The sequence below is a fragment of the Somniosus microcephalus genome, chromosome 12 (assembly GCF_052327205.1).
Source record: "Somniosus microcephalus isolate GS21.2 chromosome 12, FLI_Smic_1.0, whole genome shotgun sequence".
In the NCBI taxonomy this organism is placed as follows: Eukaryota; Metazoa; Chordata; class Chondrichthyes; order Squaliformes; family Somniosidae; genus Somniosus; species Somniosus microcephalus.
The window spans coordinates 128,840,284-128,860,129 of NC_140998.1; the positions used below are offsets into that span (position 1 = coordinate 128,840,284).

General features: G+C 42.1%; 1 protein-coding gene across 18 annotated transcripts in view; it reads right to left on the bottom strand.

Annotated features, from left to right (window-relative positions):
* Positions 1-19,846, bottom strand: part of LOC147109520 (alpha-(1,6)-fucosyltransferase) — a 993,309-nt gene that overhangs the window by 470,172 nt on the left and 503,291 nt on the right. For 2 of the 18 annotated variants that reach the window (XM_086003538.1, XM_086003533.1), the window contains exon 9: positions 6,914-6,990. The exons of the other annotated variants lie outside the window; for them this stretch is intronic. The gene's annotated coding sequence lies outside the window, so the exon portion shown is untranslated. The remainder of the gene's footprint in view (positions 1-6,913; positions 6,991-19,846) is intronic. 18 annotated transcript variants of the gene reach the window in all.

The following is a 19,846-nucleotide window of genomic DNA, read 5'->3' on the forward strand; positions in this document are numbered from 1 at the left end:
AGTAGCTACCAAGCCAGGAAGACGCCGATTAAACATTATGAATAACAAACACCCAAGATATTAAAGCCATTTAGCAACGGGGCAACCACCCAAAAAGCAGTTAAGGTGAATGACTATAATCACCTTAGACGAGCCCGCCAAAATTAGACAAAGAACTAACCCTGATTTGGCGCGCAGATAACAACCTCCAAAATAGTATAATTGTAGGCCCACCGGTAACCGAAAAGACATAGTGCAGCAAGCAGGCAAGCAAGGCAAGACGAACGGCAAGGCCGATGAGCAAGCAGAGAAGGGCAGTGTGGAGAAGCATTGGGGGACGAGCAGGCACACACTCAGGTCCAAGTTTACTCGAAACGCAAGGAAGCATTGGGGGACGAGCAGGCACACGCTCAGGTCCAGAGGTACTCGAAACTCAAAGAAGCAGACCGGCACGGTGGGGCAGGCTTGATCGAAGACGACTAGGCCGCAACCGCAGCCTCACACGAAGAACGACCACGAGCACCGAGGTAACAAAGGGCCGGGTAAACCATACCTTCAAATCATTACCACTGCACAGGTAGTGATCTAGGCCACCGCGACCGAGCTAACACTGAAGACCGCCAACCGAACCCCAACCGCAACAAAACTTCGACAACCAGATCACCGCCAGAAGAACAAAACCCGAAGTTTTCCACTCTGCAAGGTAAAGTACCCAACAAAGACTTTACTCCCTATCTCTAACGGAGAAAAGAGGGTACTTTACTCAGACAACTCCACCACCGCGCCCTGGGACCACGTGGTGGCAGCAGGCTCCAAAGGACACAAAGAGCGAACCCCAAAACTGCAACCGGCTTAGTCAACAGGATTCGACCTGTCCAGAAACCCTTAATGGGGAGCATAATCCTTGGCCCCTTATAGCGCAATCTAGTTAGATATTGGGGGTGGGCCAAGAGTAGGGGGATTATTAATGTGATTTTTCCCTCGATGTGCCGTGTGTTTCCCATTCCTAATTAAGTGTACTCTTGTATGCCTGTAACTATTCCAGTAATTTTCAGTGTTGTAATTTTATTGTGCCTTTAATAAAAATAGTTTTCTTGCACCAAACCAGTTGTCTACTCCAATTCTGTATCGCCGCCTGTACCTAAGTCCGGTGTCTAGAACCCAGGGGTGTGGGAGCGATTCAAACCGCTCACAAACCAGTCAGAGGCAAAGCTGACTGCACAAACACCACTCCCTACAAGGTGAACGTTGGGAACATCTGCACTATCGGCCGGCTTCACCTTTCCCTACTCTCAAAGCTCTATAGTGGCCTCCTTAAAGTTATTCAAGATTTTGCAGTTCCTGGGCTCTCCTCCAGTTCAGGTCTGCTCCCTTGCCATCTTATCCTGCAATTAGTAGTAGTTTTGAGATGTTCTACATTTGAGGACCACATATAGCAAGACATACATTAAACCTGAAACCCATCCTGTCTGGAAGTAATTGACTATGCATCATGTGGCTAGGTTGTATTTCAATGATTTTCTGTGTAGCCTCTTTTGAGAGGTCAGCATGGCAGAGTTACACTCATTAAGTTGCAGTTTGAATGTATGTCCTGTTGCAGCACAGGCATGCATGATATGCAATTAAACAAACTGCAAAGTTGTCTTCAGGCTTGGGATGGGTCAGCAGTAACTGTATAGCAAATTGACAGGCAACATTTTGTGGCATGCATAAGGGGTAATCTACCTTGTGTATGGTACTGTTGGGTAGCCTTATCTTGGCACCTTCTTTAAGATCTATCATCTGTCTCTGCATCAATTCCCAGGTCATATGGATAAAGTACACTGTGATGACCCTGACCCACCACCTCCTTTTAGGCATGCTATAGTGCTGTCCCCTGGAGAGGGTTCCCTGAAATGCAAAACAAGGCAAACTCCCTCGCATCCATCTCATGCAGCAGCCCCTCCACTTCTCCATCCTTCAAAATGAAGATGCGGATCCCACGCAAATCCATCACTTGCCCACAGACTCTTTGCCCTGCCCCCAAGAATGTCTTTGCCACCTGGATTCTTTTGCTTACCAAGGATTTTGTGCTGTGCAAAGAATGTTACCGGCCAAAAGTTCTGTGCCATCCAAATTCAGCGAGTTAACTTCTTTTTGAATAGATGCTGCAGCCTTTCATAGCTGCAGCTGCAAGGGAATTGTTTTCGAACACCGTCCCTCCCTCACACAGGGAGCTCCCAGTGGTAGAGGCATTCCATGGCAGGAGCTCAATGCATTTCTAATTAATTCGCCCAAGGACCAAGACCGGAAAATCCCATTATGATGCCTGCATGTGATCAGAAGTAACAATAAAGAACTGGCACTGTGCTGCCTCCCCATCTGATTACTGCTATGGGACACCTGTGTATGTGTACAACTGGAAGACCTTGACAATACAACACAAGATCATTCTAAGTCATGGAGAAATATACAAACGATGTCACAATATTACAATACACAAAACCCATTATATTTCTTTCCCCGCCTTGCCCTCTCTCTCCCAGCAATCATGACACATATAAGTTTCAAAGACCTAATTTCAACTGGAACACAGCTCTGGTTTGCAGAAAAAATGGTAAAATTGATATTTTCAATAATGCAACCATCAATTTCATTTTTGAAGCAATTAATTCACTGTAAAGAAATGACAGAGTAGCATCCCTTCTTGTACAATGGAACAAAGAGCAATTTTCATCACAGTGGGCTCAACTGAAGACTATGAAGATACTGTGATTGAATCATTCTTCATTTAAGAGCCCAAATTCCAGGTTCGATTTGCTCCAACTGTGATAACAGATACTGCTATTTGCTACACAAAAGGCACAGAGGATCTGCCTTCACCTACCTAGGGAAACATAAGGAACTGCAAATACAGATTCTTCACTTAAAAGATCAATATCATCTGAATGGGGAATTTTCAGTGACTGGAGTCCCAGCAGGCTCTGAAAATTCTTGTCAATGTGTGCTGAAAGATTCTCTTGCAATGTCCATCAAACAATTTGGTCATCTCTCCCAACATTCCACTATGCAATATTCTTGGTAATAAACTTACTCCCAGGGCTCTGATAATGCCACTTGTTCAGACAGCCAATAGGAGGCATATGCCAGCCACCCAACAATGGCTTTTTTTCCTTCCTTCTGATGGAGAGCTGCCTGTTCCCTGCTCAGTCAGTGCAGGGGGAGGATGTGAGTGGAGGTGGTGGGGCAAAGGAGGAGGACATGCAACCTCTCTCTGTCTGGCCCATGGAAGTTGCTGCTCTGCGCACCGATCTATAATTGATCTCTTCCTGTCAACTTCCACTATTAAAAGTTCTTGTGTCCAGATTCATAGTGGAAGCGGTCTGAGTAATTTTGTCACACACTAACTGCACCTTTCCTCATGTGGAGTGCTGCAGTGCGTGTATATTTTAATACAGCCAGTCATGCTGTGTTTGAGTCACCCAGTTGTAAGGTGCTTGTGTATTTTAATAGCCTTGTTGAGCTGTGTGTTTTTATGGGGCTCGTGGTGTTTTACATATGCTTTTATGGGGCCATTGCAGGGCATTTTTCATTACTTGCTTTTTTTTTTTTTTTTTTTTTTAAGAGCAGTCTCCTTTGTGTGCTTTATTTTTATTTTCCTTCCTCTGATTTTTTTTGGAAGACCTGCTCCCTACTGTCTTAATTTTTAAATTTTTTTTTTTTTTTTTTTTTTAAAAAGAAGTTTTGTTCCCTGGTGTCTTTTTTCTCATTTTTTGACTTCCTCTTTCCAAAAGACTTTTGTTTCCAAAGCCACTGTTTTCTCCCTATTCCCCACCACCCAAAATATATAAAACAAACTCTGCTCATTACTCCAACTCCAAACTGACCATCACATTACCTCCTCCATCCTCTCAACTCCTCCACCTTCCTCCAGTACTATAGCCCGATAAAACCACTACCTCCAACAATGCTCGATACTTTCCTTCCCAATACTCAGTTCCCCTGCACATCCCCAGCCTACTCGATTATTCACACGCTCCAGGCAAATCTTTTTAAAAACAACCTGCTCCCACAACAAAATGGTCTCATTTTCACTAACCAGTAGCAAAACAGACCCAATTCTCCATTATTGACTAAATCTTCAGGCTCCCCATGAGAAACAGCAAAGAAACAAATTTCGTACATCATCTGCAAATCATTTGTTCTGGAAAATAAGGGTGAGAAATCAAGAGTTTGATTGCTTGGGGATGAACCATCATATTTTTCTGCAGCTCACACCCATGGGCGTGGGCAGGTGCAAGCATCCAGGCACTACTTTTTGCCGGGGTGCGTGATTGTCAGATTGCTGATTATGAAATGGAGGGGAAAAGCTTTTTCAAAGAACTGCAGCTCCGCGAGCACACTTTGCATCATGCGGTCTGTGGTGTCTGTCTGTGGTGTCAGTCGAGGTCAGGGTCAGAGCCCGAGCCTCCAAACAACACACAGATGTCCTAACTCACAGCCGGGCTGGTATCGGCACACTTCCTTGAGCAGGCATTTTCCCTCAGTTTCTGTGCTTGCGCAAATAGAAACATAATTTAAGATTAAGATTGGAGTTTCTGTTGGAGCACATTTCAGGTTAGATTCAGGGTTCAATTAAGACTATTCGGTTAAGAATTTTGAGGCAGAAACCTTATTTTATTGCAGTGGAAAGATTACTTTGAGGCACCAGACTTCATACTAGATGGACTCGCAGGTGACAGATCTGTAATGGGTCTGATTATATCGGACATGGGTCAATGTATTTACATACCCATCGTGATGCACATCCAAATCTTTTTCAATATTTACCCGCAGGAAGAAGACCGTAAGGCAAAAACATTTTAATTGAGTGGGGGCAGCCTCTGGAAAAGGGCTGGAACTTAAGTTATTAACTTTGAGCAATTATATGGAGCAAATTTTCCCTGCAAGGATGACTGCAACTGGTCACAAATGTATAAGCTGACCAACAGCGAGGATTTCTCTAAAATATGTTGATGGAACTATTTATTAAAAGTTCATGTAAAAATTGACTGGATTCAAAATTAATGAACTTTCATAATAAAAATGCCCTAATCACCCTGAATCTCATTTAAGGTACTGTGTTTCATAAATTTGGAGAAAGTCTAAAACTTTCCCCACAAATATATCACCTATGAAGTAAAAGTTCTAAAATTAACCAGTCACGGCTCCTGCTCCAAATTGCGAGATGTTTAGCCCTGCTGGGAATGTGTGTGTGTGTGAAAATGGAAGGTGAAGACAAATGGGGCTCAATGACGTTTCCGCTCAACACTTACTGTCCACGCTCTCATATAAATAGTTGCTAAGCGAGGCAACCAGAGGGCTGTTGGGCTGGACGGGAATCACCAACTTTCGGAAAGAAAATGGGGGGAGGGAAAAGAAAGCCTGCTCAGGCACCTCTAACTTTTTTGCAAGACAAGCGATTTCCCATGGGCAACGGATAAGGGATTGGACGCTACAGCATAAGTCAGCTTCTGCTTCAAGAGGGCATTAAATGGCATATCAGTTGCACTGCACTCATATTGAAAGTTGACTTATTTAGTAAATTGCATAGTTACATGAAGTGCAACTGTGCTTGGAGGGAAAAAAAATAGGGGACAATCAAGAGCAGAGATCCTGATGCAATCGCTCACTGTTCTTAGCGCCAGACATGTATGAGGATGGGAGATGTTATATTAAATTTGTTTGACCTTGGTCTTGGCTTGCTCATTAATCATGCAACGCATTTCAGAGAGCTGTGTAGTTCCAGAGTGCTTTTGGCTGAATTCACTAAGGCAGGCAGAGCTCCCAGGCCCCACACACTGTAATTTGGCAGCAACCTATTTCCATCCTGATGAATGAGAAGTTTGCTCCTAATTGATATTTTTAGCCATTGTTTTTCCTCTGTTCCTGCTCCGTGACATCTGCTCTGCTTCACCCAGCAAGGTGACCAAGCAGACTGCAAATTCCTTCATTACTTCTGATAGCCCTGTCTCTTTATTCAGCCAATTGGAAACTCTATTCCCGCAAGGTCAGACAGTTGTGCTTCTGGGCCCTTGTGGCTTCTGGGCCCTTGTGCCCCTCAGCAACGCTTTGCTCAGTTGCCCCACAAGTCAACATGCTATACTCTGGGGACAGTCTGAACAGTGCCAAACTTTCCCCAACATTTGACCTGAAGATCCCAATCCGGGTGTACCAATTCTAGTGTATACATTTCACTTTCTCCTGCATGAAGTGCACCAGCAATGGAAGGCCCATGTTGATGTTTTCTTAGCTCAGTATCACATTGAATAACTCTGGTCATCTCAACCCATTCCTGTTCTAATACAGCTCGACATTCTCAAGCCAGGACTCAGACCCGTCACCAACTCTCATCAGGTGGATGAACAAGGGATCCAAACACGAGTCTCTGACCTCAGCTAGACACAGATCAACATAGGAGGCAGCAAGTAGGTACAAGTGCACTATATTATCTTGTTCTACATCTGTAGTGTATGTACCCGTCTACCTTTAAGAGAACTATTGTATGTAACCGTCCACCTTTAAGAGAACTACTTTAGGTGTTGCACTACTTTGTTGGCTTCTGTATACTGTAATACCGACGGTGACCACACCGGTATATAAGTGCTGTGTCAGGAAGTATTGGGCAGATTCGCCCTGACCTTCGAATAGTAAAGTCCTGTTTTAAGTTACTCTTGGAGTCTGTGTATTAATTAACTAAACAGCCCACAGACTTTACAACATCCACTCACACTTTCAATTCTGCAGTTTGGGTGCTGAAATGGATCAACAGAGGAGCTCAATCAATCTTTCCCGAATTGCCCCGCTATTCTTTGCCTCATCAAAAAGGATTCAATCATGAAAATGCTTGTTGCATTGAAAAATATTGTTCTGGCACTTCAATGTGAAAGAATGAAAGATAAAAGTAAAGACTTACATTTATATAGCACCTTTCACGATCTCAGGATGTCCCAAGTGCTTTACAGTCAATGAAGTACTGTTGAAGTGTAGTCACTGTGGGAAACATGACAGCCAGGATAAATATTGACCAGGGCACCGGGGATTACTCCCCTGCTCTTCTTTGAAATAGCGCCACGGGATCTTCTACGTCCACCTGAGAGTGTAGACAGGGCCTCAGTTTAACGAAAGACGGCACCTCCAGTGCAGCACTCCCTCAGTACCGCACTGGAGTGTCAGCCAAGATTTAGTGCTCAAGTCTCTGGAGTGGGACTTGAACCCACAATCTTCTGACTCAGAGGCGAGAATGCTACTCACGGAGCCACGGCTGACACTCTAACGGTGACGACTGCCTCTCGAGTGGCTCTCAAAGACTTCTCCCCAACACCTAAGAGCCGTCAAATTAAAGGTGCTAGTACCACATGCACGAGTGTGTGTTATTTACCTGCAAGTTAACCAAGCACTCTTATTGATAAATATTCACATTCAAAACAAATATGTTTAGCTGTCAGCATGATTAAGGCAAGTGTAGCAGAATATTGAAGGATTTGGACCAGCAATTTTTTCCTTTTATTTGACAAACTGCTTAGGATCGTAGCCTACTGGAGTTGGACATCGACACAGGTTATGAGCTCCAACTGAGCTTTAATTTTACTTCATACTTGGCCGACCTCAACACTTCTTGGTTGGATAAGTTACCTTTGGGTGTGGTGACCCGAGTGGGAAAAAAAAGAAATAGAAGCTCAGCCCCACCATGTGCCGTCCGTTGATCAGTGATTCACCAGCAGTTTTGGCAATGATGGAGAAGCTGAGGGAACAGCCACCCTGCCCAAATCAAATTCCTATTAGCTGGCAATTTAAAATAGTTGTATAAACAGGATTTTTAACAACCATCATGGACAACAGTCACCTATAATGAAACTATACACAAGCAAACTTGGAACAAGAAAGCCCATTCAGCAGATCAAGCCCACTCCTACCATGAACCATTCCATCAACAACTCTAACCACCCATTTAATCTCCTGAGTAATTCTTGGTTTCTAAGAACAATTTATTATTGCATCTCCACAATTCAATCTTGTGTCCAATCATAGGATTAAATATTACATTTTCTTTGTGACCTCTAACGATGATGGAAGAAAAATACAGAATACATGTCAAGAGACCCATTCTGTATGATACACAACACTCTGATTGGCCACAGGATTGATCAGTGGAGCTGTGATAAATGAATATTCTGGAGTTTTATTTTAGTGTTTTTGGAGATCAAATATATATGATGAAGAGTTCCAAATATTAAATATTCCTCATGAAGGGCATAAACTATTTGTTCTGCATTGGTATTGCTTTGCCTCTCAAAGTATGTTACAAAAACAATTCATATGTTGATCTAAAGAGGAACATGAGGATAAACTTTGGAAAGTACTTGAAGTTAGTAGGATAGCTAACCTGAAACTTAATAAACATCAATAGACATTTGAAGTTACTGAGCTGACATTAGTTGGTGACATCATTAATGAAGTTATTAAGTATGGCAAGATAGTGCAAGCGATTCAGCGTGTGTTATATCACATTCGGAGACTGATCTGGAGGCAAAACTGGCACAGGGTGAGGGGAGGCTGTTAAGCATTATATTTACTCTTGAAAGGTTCAGTTAGTGTGTGGCTACTCTGCTCTTGCTGAAACCAACCACAAGCTGCTAATAGCTCAATTTGTGAAATTTTTGAATAATTGCCTTTCAGAATAGAAAGAATCATTACCAGGCTACAGAAGTATAACCTGAGGGAGTCATATACACTAGGCAAATGTATGTACATTACTGAAATGTATGAAGGTCAGTGGACCCGAATGCAAAAGCCAATAAAATAGCTGATGAGAACAGGTCTACACCTCAAGGTTGTTTCATTCATATTACTGAATTATTCATTTTTAGCACCAAATTCCCTTTTTGCTCTGTTATTTACATTACTTAATTCAAATTTAAATAATTTAAATGTGCCAGTGCATGACCAAAAGATAAAGTTAATCAGGACTGTGACAGAAAGGCACCTTTGGGATGCTCTTAGGACCAATAATAGAGGGCTGGCCACAAGCAAAAAGACTGCTCACCAGAAATTCATGAGTGCTGCAAAGAGAAGTTAGCTGTTAAAGATCTACAAAAGTATTATGATACTGAAAAGCTCACATCAAGAAATATTGCAAATAAGGGGCACAGAAAACATATGCAATCCTGTAATGCCAAGATTAAGATATTGCTCGTCATTCTTAAAATATGGATCAAGGTAAATTACCAAAACTGCAGCCGTTGCGGATTTCCTCACTCCACAGGGGAAACACGATAGCCACATACTACTCCCGGTATCTAGACATGTGCACAATACACATACTACTCGCAAAATGGTGATGAATTGCATAAAAGCTACTTTCTCCAGACAGAGAATACCTAATAAAACCTGATTAACAGTGGGCCATGGCATGCAATTTTTTGAGTTCAGGCAGTTTGCCAAAGAATAGGATTTAATTCGCAGAACTTCAAATTATTTCTGAATTACCCACAGTCAATGACCTCTTGGAAATGGCAGTACAGACTGTTAAGAATCTGAAGAAGAAATCAGGACAGTGGGAACGATGTGTTTTTAAGAGTTTCCTAATTTACTATTGTACTCCATTAGAGAGTGGGCTATCGCCAGCTTAATTATTCATAGGACGAATAAGAGACAATCTATCTATCCGGGAAGGATTACTGAAGATTGGTATTTCAGAGAAGGGAAAGCAGAGAAAACAAACAAAAGCTTAAGCAAGTGATTTATTTTGTTAAAGCACAGTCTTTCAGCGGTGAAATCTAGATAAAATTTGGCTTATAAAATTATACCACAACCAGGAGTAATCCTATCCAAGATCATACTTGGCACAAATAGGACAAGGTATGTTAACAGTTTGTGTTATAAGACATGTTCCATTTTTTGGGTTTCCCTATTCTTTTTGACTCCAGATATTTTTGGTCACCATGTCTTAGACTACTCTTGTAGGTGAACATGGAAGCTCATCATGCAGCATGACTTGGGATCAAACAGAGAATCCTGTTCAGTTTATTTCAATTATTGCTTTTATCATGGGATTCTCCTGGTCTTCAGTAAACAGAACACTATCCTAGACTTCAAACTAGGTTTTAATTGTGCCACATACTTAACAAACAGTAAAAGATCAAGTGAATAGTAAGAACTTGCATTTATATAGTGCTTTTCATGACCTCAGAACGTCCCAAAGAACTTTACAGCTAATGAATTACTTTTGAAGTGTAGTCACTGTTGTAATGTATGAAAAGTGGCAGCCAATTTGCACACAGCAAGCTCCCACAACCAGCAATGAGATCATAACCAGATAATCTGTTTTAGGTGTTGGTTGAAGGATAAATATTGGCCAGGACACTGGGGAGAACTCCCCTACTCTTCTTCGAATAGTGCCATGGGATCTTTTACGTCCACCTGAGACAGCAGACAGGGTCTCAGTTTAACGTCACATCCGAAAGACGTTAGCACACATTGGTATTTACCAGGGAGACTAACATGGTGGACATGAAATTAGAAGAGCTCAAAAATAGATACCAAGACATTTAAGAAATGGGGGATTGCATACATTCATATTAAAAGTTAGGGAAGAGACAGCAGAAGCACTATTACATATATATAATAAAACTTCATTAGAAAAGGGAGTAGTGCCAGAGGACTGGTGCACAGCTAATTTGATTTCTACATGTAAAAAGGGAGATAGAACAAGCCCAGGGAACTATAAACTAATTAGATTCACGTCAATGATAGGAAAGATAATGGAATCCTTATTTAAGGATGTAATAGAAAAATAAAATCTAGAAACTGAGAATATAATACAGTAGTCAGCACGGATTTCAAAAGGGAAGGTCATGCTTGACGAACCTTATTAAATTCTTTGAAGAAGTAACAGAAAGGGTAGATAAGGGTAATGCAGTAGATGTAATATACTTGGATTTCCAAAGGCCTTCAGTAACATATGCATAATAGACTTATGACTAAGGTCAAAACATGTGGAGTCAGAGGACAAGTAGCAGAATGGATAGCAAGCTGCCGATTATACAGAAAACAGAGTGTAGGGGTTAAGGGTAGTTAATCAGACTGGCAACATTTTTTTTAATTCGCTTATAGGATGTGAGCATCACTGGCAAGGCCAGCATTTATTGCCCATCCCTAATTGCCCTTGAGCAGGTTCCACAAGGATCAGTGCTGGGACCACTGTTGTCCATGGTTACATCAACAATTTGGACTCGGGAATCAGAAGTACAATTTCAAAATTTGCAGAGGACACCAAACTGGTGGGTGCAGTTAATACAGAGGAGGACTGATAAAATACAGGAAGGCATTAATAAACTTGCAGAACGGGCATGTAATTGGCAAATTAACTTCAATATAGCTAAGTATGAGTTGGTACATTTTGATAAGTAGAATAAGGAGGTCACATACTACTTGGAAAATAAGTATCTAAATGAGGTAGAGGAAGAGAGAGATCTGGACAAACATAGGAACATAAGAAATAGGAGCATGAGTAGGCCATTTGGCCCTTTGAGCCTGCTCCGTCATTCAATAAGATCATGGCTGATCTTCTACCTCAACTCCATTTTCCTGCACTATCCCCATATACCTTGATTTGCATATTATCCAAAAATCTATCGATCTCTGTCTTGAATATATTCAACGACCGAGCCTCCACAGCTCTCTGGGGTAGAGAATTCCAAAGATTCATCACCCTCTGAGTGAAGAAATTTCTCCTCATCTCAGTCCTAAATGGCCGACTCCTTATTCTGAGACTGTGACCCCTGGTTCTAGACTCCCCAGCCAGGGGAAACATCCTCCCTGCATCTACCCTGTCAAGCCCTGTAAGAATTTTGTATGTTTCAATGAGATTACCTCTCATTCTTCTAAACTCTAGAGGATATAGGCCGAGTCTACTCAATCTCTCCTCATCGCCCCATCCCAGGAATCAGTCTGGTGAACCTTTGTTGGACTCCCTCTATGGCAAGTATATCCTTCCTTAGGTAAGGAGACCAAAACTGTACACAATAGTCCAGGTGTGGTCTCACCAGGGTCCTAAATAATTGCAGTAAGACGTCTTTACTCTTATACTCATATCCCCTTGCAATAAAGGCCAACATACAATTTGCTTTCCTAATTGCTTGCTGTACCTGCATGTTAGCTTTCAGTGATTTGTGTACAGGGACTCCCAGGTCCCTCTGAACACCAACATTTCCCAATCTCTCATCTTTTAAAAAATACTCTGCTTTTCTATTTTTTCTATCAAAGTGGATAACTTCATATTCTCCACATTATATTCCATTTGCCAACTCACTTAGCTTGTCTATATCACCTTGAAGCCTCTCTGCATCCTCCTCACAACTTACATTCCCACCCAGCTTTGTATCATCAGCAAACTTGGATATATTACATTTGGTCCCCTCATCCAAATCATTGATATAGACTGTGAATAGCGGAGGCCCAAGCACTGATACTTGTGGTACCCGACTAGTTACAGCCTGCAACCCGAAAATGACCCGTTTATTCCTACTCTCTGTTTTCTGTCAGTTAACCAATCCAAACCCATGCTCATATATTACCCCCAATCCCATGAGCCCTAATTTTGTTTAATAACCTCGTGTGTGGCACCTTATCGAATGCCTTCTGAAAATCCAAATACACCACATCCACTGGTTCCCCCTTTATCTATTCTGCTCGTTACAACCTCAAAAAATTCTAAGAGTTGTCAAACACAATTTCCCTTTCATAAATCCGTGTTGACTCTGCCCAATCCTATTATTATTCTGTAAGTGCCCTGTTACCACATCCTTAATAATAGATTCTAGCATTTTCCCGACTACTGATGTCAGGCCAAATGGTCTGTAGTTCCCTGTTTTCTCTCTCCCTCCTTTCTTAAATAGTGGGGTTACATTTGCTACCTTCCAATCCGTGGGAACCGTTCTAGAATCTATGGAATTTTGGAAAATGACAACCAATGCATCCACTATCTCTGCAGTCACCTCTTTCAAAAACCTAGGATGAAGGCCATCAGGTCCAGGGGATTTATTGGCTTTCAGTCCCATTAATTTCTCCAGTACTATTTTTTTTACTAATACTAATTTCTTTCAGTTCCTCATTCTCGCTGGGCCCTTGGTTCTCCACTATTTCCGGGAAGTTTTTTGCATCTTCTTCCGTGAAGACAGACGTAAAGTGTTCGATTTTAATAGCCCTGAGGAGGCGGGTTAGCTGCGAAAATCAGAAACAATGGCTTCAGACACCCAACCCGCCTCCACGCGATTTTCGAGAGCGTCTGTTCAGCTGCTCCTAAACTGACCCGACTCCAACCAGTGGGACAGGTTGTTAGGGCAGTTAAGAGCCTGTTAATTACCTTGATAATCCTATTTTGGTGGAGTTTTCCATTTTCGTGCCTCTCGCTCCTGTTTGCCGTTTTGTCAGAAACAGTTCAGCTGCAAGGAGACGAGTTGGTGAAGGACATGATATGTAGTCATTATTGGTGCAGCACTTTAAATGCACTCCTGTAACATGGCTGACATTCAAATGCAACAACATTGTTGTTGGACATTTGGGTTAAGATTTTGCAAATCTACTAACCTTGTGACTGGTCAAGCTGGCACACATCTGCTGTTTGAACTGATTGGAATAATTTCAGGCCACTTTGAGTGTGTGCTTGCAAGCTTCTTGCCTCAACTGAAATCTATAACAACGGGATGGGAACCATTTACATCCTCTCATCCTGGTCGTCAGATTCGGAGGAAGAGCAGCGCGGCTTAGTGCTGCCGGATGAACAAGTGGCTCAGGACACAGCCTCCTTGGAGGAAGATAAAGAGGACGAAGAGGAGGACGAGGAGGAGGGCGGGGAGTGATGCCTTGTGGGGCCGGATGTGGCCAATCCAGTAGCAAGCGACCACATTGATGGTTGTCAGGCTAGGGATGCACTCATCCATGCCAGATTAGCGTAAGCTAACACTTCAACCACAGGTGGCTGGCACATGGAGATGAATACAAGTCTGACATTCTCAAAACCCCAGGCATCATCTGTCCAATAAACGGTGGTTTGCGCTCAGTGTCACCAACAACATTCTACATGGAAATCGCCGAGCCCTCACTCTTGAACTTTCATGTCCCAGAAATAAGAGGCCACACTTTAGGTGATCTCAGCAGATCATTAAACCTTTTTCGACACTAAACCCATGTGCATCTGCACACAGACCTCGAGCTCACCTCCTCAGCCAAGCTGCCTTGATTTACTGAGGAGGCCTCCTCCTTCCATTTCCAGGGAAGAGGAGCTCCTGACGTCCTCTAACTCCCTCCACAAGAGCATGGAGGGAGCCCTCATTGAACCTGGCTGCAGCCTTAGTTTTTGGGGCTGCCATTCCTGCAGCTCCCAGCACCTTAAAGAGAAAAAAGCATTAATAATACTAAGCAAATGATTGGAACACATTTGGTATCTTTTTCATTTCATAGTCAGATAATAAAGTCATACAGGTAGACTATCCTTTATCCGAAAACCTTGGGACCAGCTGTGTTTTGGTTTTCGGAATTTTTCGGATTTCAGAAGGTTTTCATCTCCGTATCTGACAACAAACACTGTTGCTTAGCAACAGCTTGTAAACACTCGGGCCCTGCCTTGGAAGCGTCTCTGAAGCTGTTGCTAAGCTACAGAGACTCTTTCCACAGCCTGACTGTTTAAAAAAATGCTAGGGGAAGAAAAAAAAATGCTAGGGAAAGAAAAAAACCAAACAAAATGGCTGCTGATTTCTGCCGTTAGATCGAGGTTTCCGGCTCTCCCTGCTCCGTATCTGAATTCCTTGACTTAGCGGGGGTCTGGGGCTCGACTGCCGCCACCAGTTGTGGGAAAGCCGGATATCGGCTGACTCCTACACTAAGCTGGCCCGCAAATCAGGTTTGGGGGGGGGGGCGCGAAGAAAAGACTATCGGATGGGCCACTGCAGCTATCGGACAGGCCGCTGTATTGTTGGGTTCACTCTCCCGGTACCTCCTTCACACTGCCCGGCTCGGCCTGCAATCTCCTACCCAGGAGGGAACTCTGTGACCCTCTGCCCTGCTCACAGGGAAAGGCAGAGCTCCCGGACCACTCCTGTCATGTTTGGCGCCACTCGGGTCATGTCGTGCGCACGACTTTCACTCCACGAAAAAACTTTCGGTTTTTAGAGGTTTTCGGAAGTGCGGATAAAGGATAGTCTACCTGTATATCAAAAAATCATGAATCTCTTTCTGGAACAATATGACCAGCAATATCATTAATTAAATTTGCTCAGAACAGACGCTGTCAACTCCCCTTTCAAGATAATGAAGCACCAAGCCATCCCAATGACATGTGTATGCAAAGGAGACATGACCCCTTTAAATTTTCAAACAAACAATGCATCATCAGACGCGAGAAACTGACACCCTCCAAGCAATTTCCTGGAGGGACCTGCACGTCGGCAGTAACGAGGCCAATGAAGCCAAAATCAGATGTTCTGGGAGGCGGTAGCCGGGTGCGGGTCTGAAAGCTGCCGAGCAGCAGGCCCGCCCTCAACCCGCCTCCATTATTAAAATCCAGCCCAAAGTATTTGTTTCATTTCTCCGTCATTTCCTTATTCCCCATTATAAGTTCTCCTGTCTCAGCCTGTAAGGGACCCACATTTACTTTCGCTAATCTTTTCCTTTTGATATACCTATAGAAGCTTTTACAATCTGTTTTTATGTCTCCCCCTAGTTTACTCTCATATTCTATTTTCCCTTTCTTTATCAATTTCTTGGTCCTACATTGCTGAAGTCTAAAATGCTCCCAATCTTCAAGCTTACTACTCGTTTTGACAACATTATAAGCCTCTTCCTTTAATCTAATACTATCTTTAACTTCTCTTGTTAGCCACGGTTGGACCACTTTTCCTGTGGGGTTTTTGTGGCTTAAAGGAATGTATATTTGTTGTAAATTATGTATTAATTCTTTAAATGCTAGCCATTGCTTCTCTACTGTCATACCTTTTAATGTAGTTTACCAATCTACCTTAGCCAACTCACCCCTCATACCTACATAGTTTGCTTTGTTTAGATTTAAGACTCTAGTTTCGGATTTAACTAAATCACTTTCAAACTAAATATAAAATTCTATCATATTATGGTCATTCTTTCCTAAAGGTCCCTTTACTACAATGTTATTAATTAACCCTTTCCTGTTACACAATACTAGGTCTAAAATAGCCTGTTCCCTAGTTGGTTCCTCAACATACTGATCTAGAAAACTATCTTACATACATTCCATGAATTCATTCGCCACACTATTACTGCACATTTGGTTTGCCCAGTCTATATGTAGATTAAAGTCCCCTATGATTACTGTATTACCCTTGTTACATGCACCTCTAATTTCCTGATTTTTACTCTGTTCTACATTACAACTACTGTTTGGGGGCCTATAAACAACTCCCACCAATGTTTTCTGCCCCTTGCTGTTTCTCAGCTCCATCCAAACTGATTCTACTTCTTGATTTTTGGAGCAAAGATCTTTTCGCTCTACTGTCTTTATCCTATCCTTTATTATCAGGGCTGCCCCTCCTCCTTTTCCATTTTGCCTATCTCTTCTAAAAGTTAAGAATCCTGGAATATTTAGTTCCCAACCTTGGTCACATTGCAACCACTTCTCCATAATGGCTATTAGATCAAACCTACTAATTTCTATTTGTGCTATTAATTCATCTATTTTGTTGCAAATACTTCACGCATTCAGATATAGTGCCTTTAGCTTTGACTTGTATCTATTTTTCCCTGCTGTCACCTTAGTTACTGATGCCTTATTCCCTTTGTTACTCTCTCTGTCCCTTACAGAAAATCAAGATGTAGAATCAGTCTGGGTGGAGCCAAGAACTAAGGGTCAGAATATATTGGTGGGAGTTGTCTATAGGCCTCCAAACGGCAGTGGTAATGTAGGGAAAGGCATCAAACAGGAAATTAGAGAAGCATGTAACAAGGGTACTACAGTAATCATGGGTGGCTTTAATCTACAAATAGACTGGCCAAACCAAATTAGCAATAATACAGTGGAGGATGAATTCCTGGAGTGTGTACGAGATGGTTTTTTAGACCAGTACATTGAGGAGCCAACTAGGGAACAGGCTATCCTAGATTGGGTATTGTGCAATGAGAAGGGGTTAATTAATAATCTTGTTGTGCAGGATCCTTTAGGGAAGAGTGACCATAACATGTTATAATTCTTCATTAAGATGGAAAATGAAGAAGTCCAATCTGAAACTAGAGTCCTAAATCTAAACAAAGGAAACTACGATGGTATGAGGAGTGAGTTGGCTATGATAGATTGGGGAACTTCATTAAAAGGCATGATGGTGGATAGGCAATGGTTAACATTTAAAGAATGAATGCATGAATTGCAAGTTATACATTCCTTTCTGGCGCAAAAACACAAAAGGAAAAGCGGCGCAACCATGGCTAACAAAAGAAATTAAGGATAGTATTAGATCCAAAGAGGAGTCATATAAAGTTGCCAGAAAAAGTAGCAAGCCTGAGGATTGGGAGCAGTTTAGAGTTCAGCAAAAAAGGACCAAGAGATTGATTAAGAGGGGAAAAATAGAGTACGGGAGTAAACTTGCAAGGAACGTAAAAGCAGATTGTAAAAGCGTCTACAAGTATGCAAAAAGAAAAAGATTAGTGAAGGCAAATGTAAGTCCCTTACAGTCAGAAACAGGAGAATTTATAATGGGGAACAAGTAAATGGCAGAGCAAATAAACAAATACTTTGGTTCTGTCTGCACGGAAGAGGACACAAATAACTTTCCAGAAATGCTAGGGAACCAAGGGTCTAGTGAGAAGGAGGAATTAAAGGAAATTAGTCTTAGTAAAAAAAGTGCTAGAGAAATGAATGGGACTGAAAGCTGATAAATCCCCAAGGCCTGATAATCTGCATCCCAGAGTACTAAAAAAGGTAGCCATGGAAATAGTGGATGCATTGGTTGTCATCTTCCAAAATTCTATAGATTATGGAACAGCTCCTGCAGATTGGAGGGTGGCAAATGTAACCCCACTATTTAAAAAAAGGGAGAGGAAACAGGGAACTACAAACTGGTTAGCCTAACATCAGTAGCAGGGAAAATGCTAGAGTCTATTATAAAGGATGTGATAACAGGATACTTAGAAAATATCAACGGGATTAGACAAAGTCAACATGGATTTATGAAAGGGAAATCGTGTTTGACAACCTACTGGAGATTTTTGAGGATGTAACTGGTAGAATAGATAAGGGAGAACCAGTGGATGTGGTGTATTTGGATTTTCAGAAGGCCTTTGATATAGTCCCACATGAGAGGTTAGTGTGCAAAATTAAAGCACATGGGATTGGGGGTAACATACTGGCATGGATTGAAAATTGGTTAACAGACAGGAAACAGAGAGTAGGAATAAATGGGTCTTTTTCAGGGTGGCAGGTGCTGACTAGTGGGGTACCGGAGGAATTAGTGCTTGGGCCCCAGCTATTCACAATATATATCAATGATTTTGATGAGGGAACCAAATGTAATATTTCCAAGTTTGCCGACGACACGAAACTAGGTGGGATTGTGAGTTGTGAGGAGAATGCAAAGAGGCTTCAAGGCGATTTAGTCAAGTTGAGTGAGTGGGCAAATACATGGCAGATGCAGTATAATGTGGATAAATGTGAAGTTATCCACTTCGGTAGGAAAAACAGAAAGGCAGAGTATTATTTAAATGGTGCTAGATTTGGAAATGCTGATGCACAAAGGGAGCTGGGTGTCTTTGTACACCAGTCACTGAAAGCAAACATGCAGGTGCAGCAAGCAGTTAGGAAGGCAAATGGTATGTTGGCCTTCATTGCAAGAGGATTTGAGTACAGGAGCAAGGATGTCTTACTACAGTTATACAGGGTCTTGGTGAGACCACACCTGGAGTACTGTGTGCAGTTTTGGTCTCCTTACCCAAGAAAGGATATACTTGCCATAGAGGGAGTGCAGCGAAGGTTCACCAGACTGATTCCTGCGATGGCAGGACTGTCGTATGAGGAGAGATTGGGTCGACTAGGCCTGTATTCACTAGAGTTTAGAGGAATGAGAGGAGATCTCATCGAAAGATATAACATTCTGACAATGCTAGACAGACTGGATGCAGGGAGAATGTTTCTCCTGGCTGAGGGGTCTAAAACAAGGGGTCACAGTCTCAAGGATAGGACATTTAGGACTGAGATGAGGAGAAATTTCTTTACTCAGAGGGTGGTGAACCTGTGGAAATCTCTACCGCAGAAGGCTGTGGAGGCCAAGTCACTGAATATATTTAAGAAGGAGATAGATAGATTTCTAGACACAAAGGTGTTATATGTTCATAAATAAAGACGTTTTCATTATGAACAGCTAGCTTGAACTAGTCATTTATTCAGCCATGTGGACTAGTGTACAGGCATCCATCTTGACTACTGCCTTGTGGGTAGCCCACCACTAAACATACAGCTCCACCTAGTGTATCATTCTACAATGACATGTTACTGATCATTACATCCCCCTTCCTTAGAGGTTAAACAAAATCAATATCAATCAATCATAACGACATAAACATCTTCACAACAGTCAACACATTTTCAAAGCTTTACTTTATGAACTCTAAGCTTTTCATTCTTTTATTATGGTTTTCTTTATACTCAAAGATTAAGTCTATCAGGCTTTTTTACTTCACGTGTGGATCTTCTCAGCACAGGTAAGTCTGATGTGTTTTCATGAGAGCCTGTATGTGTGTTTGTGTTAGACTGTTCTGGTGGTGAGTGACAAGATTCAGTCGCGGCATTGTCATCGATTTGCTCTTGGATAGTTTCTTGTGTTTTCAGGAG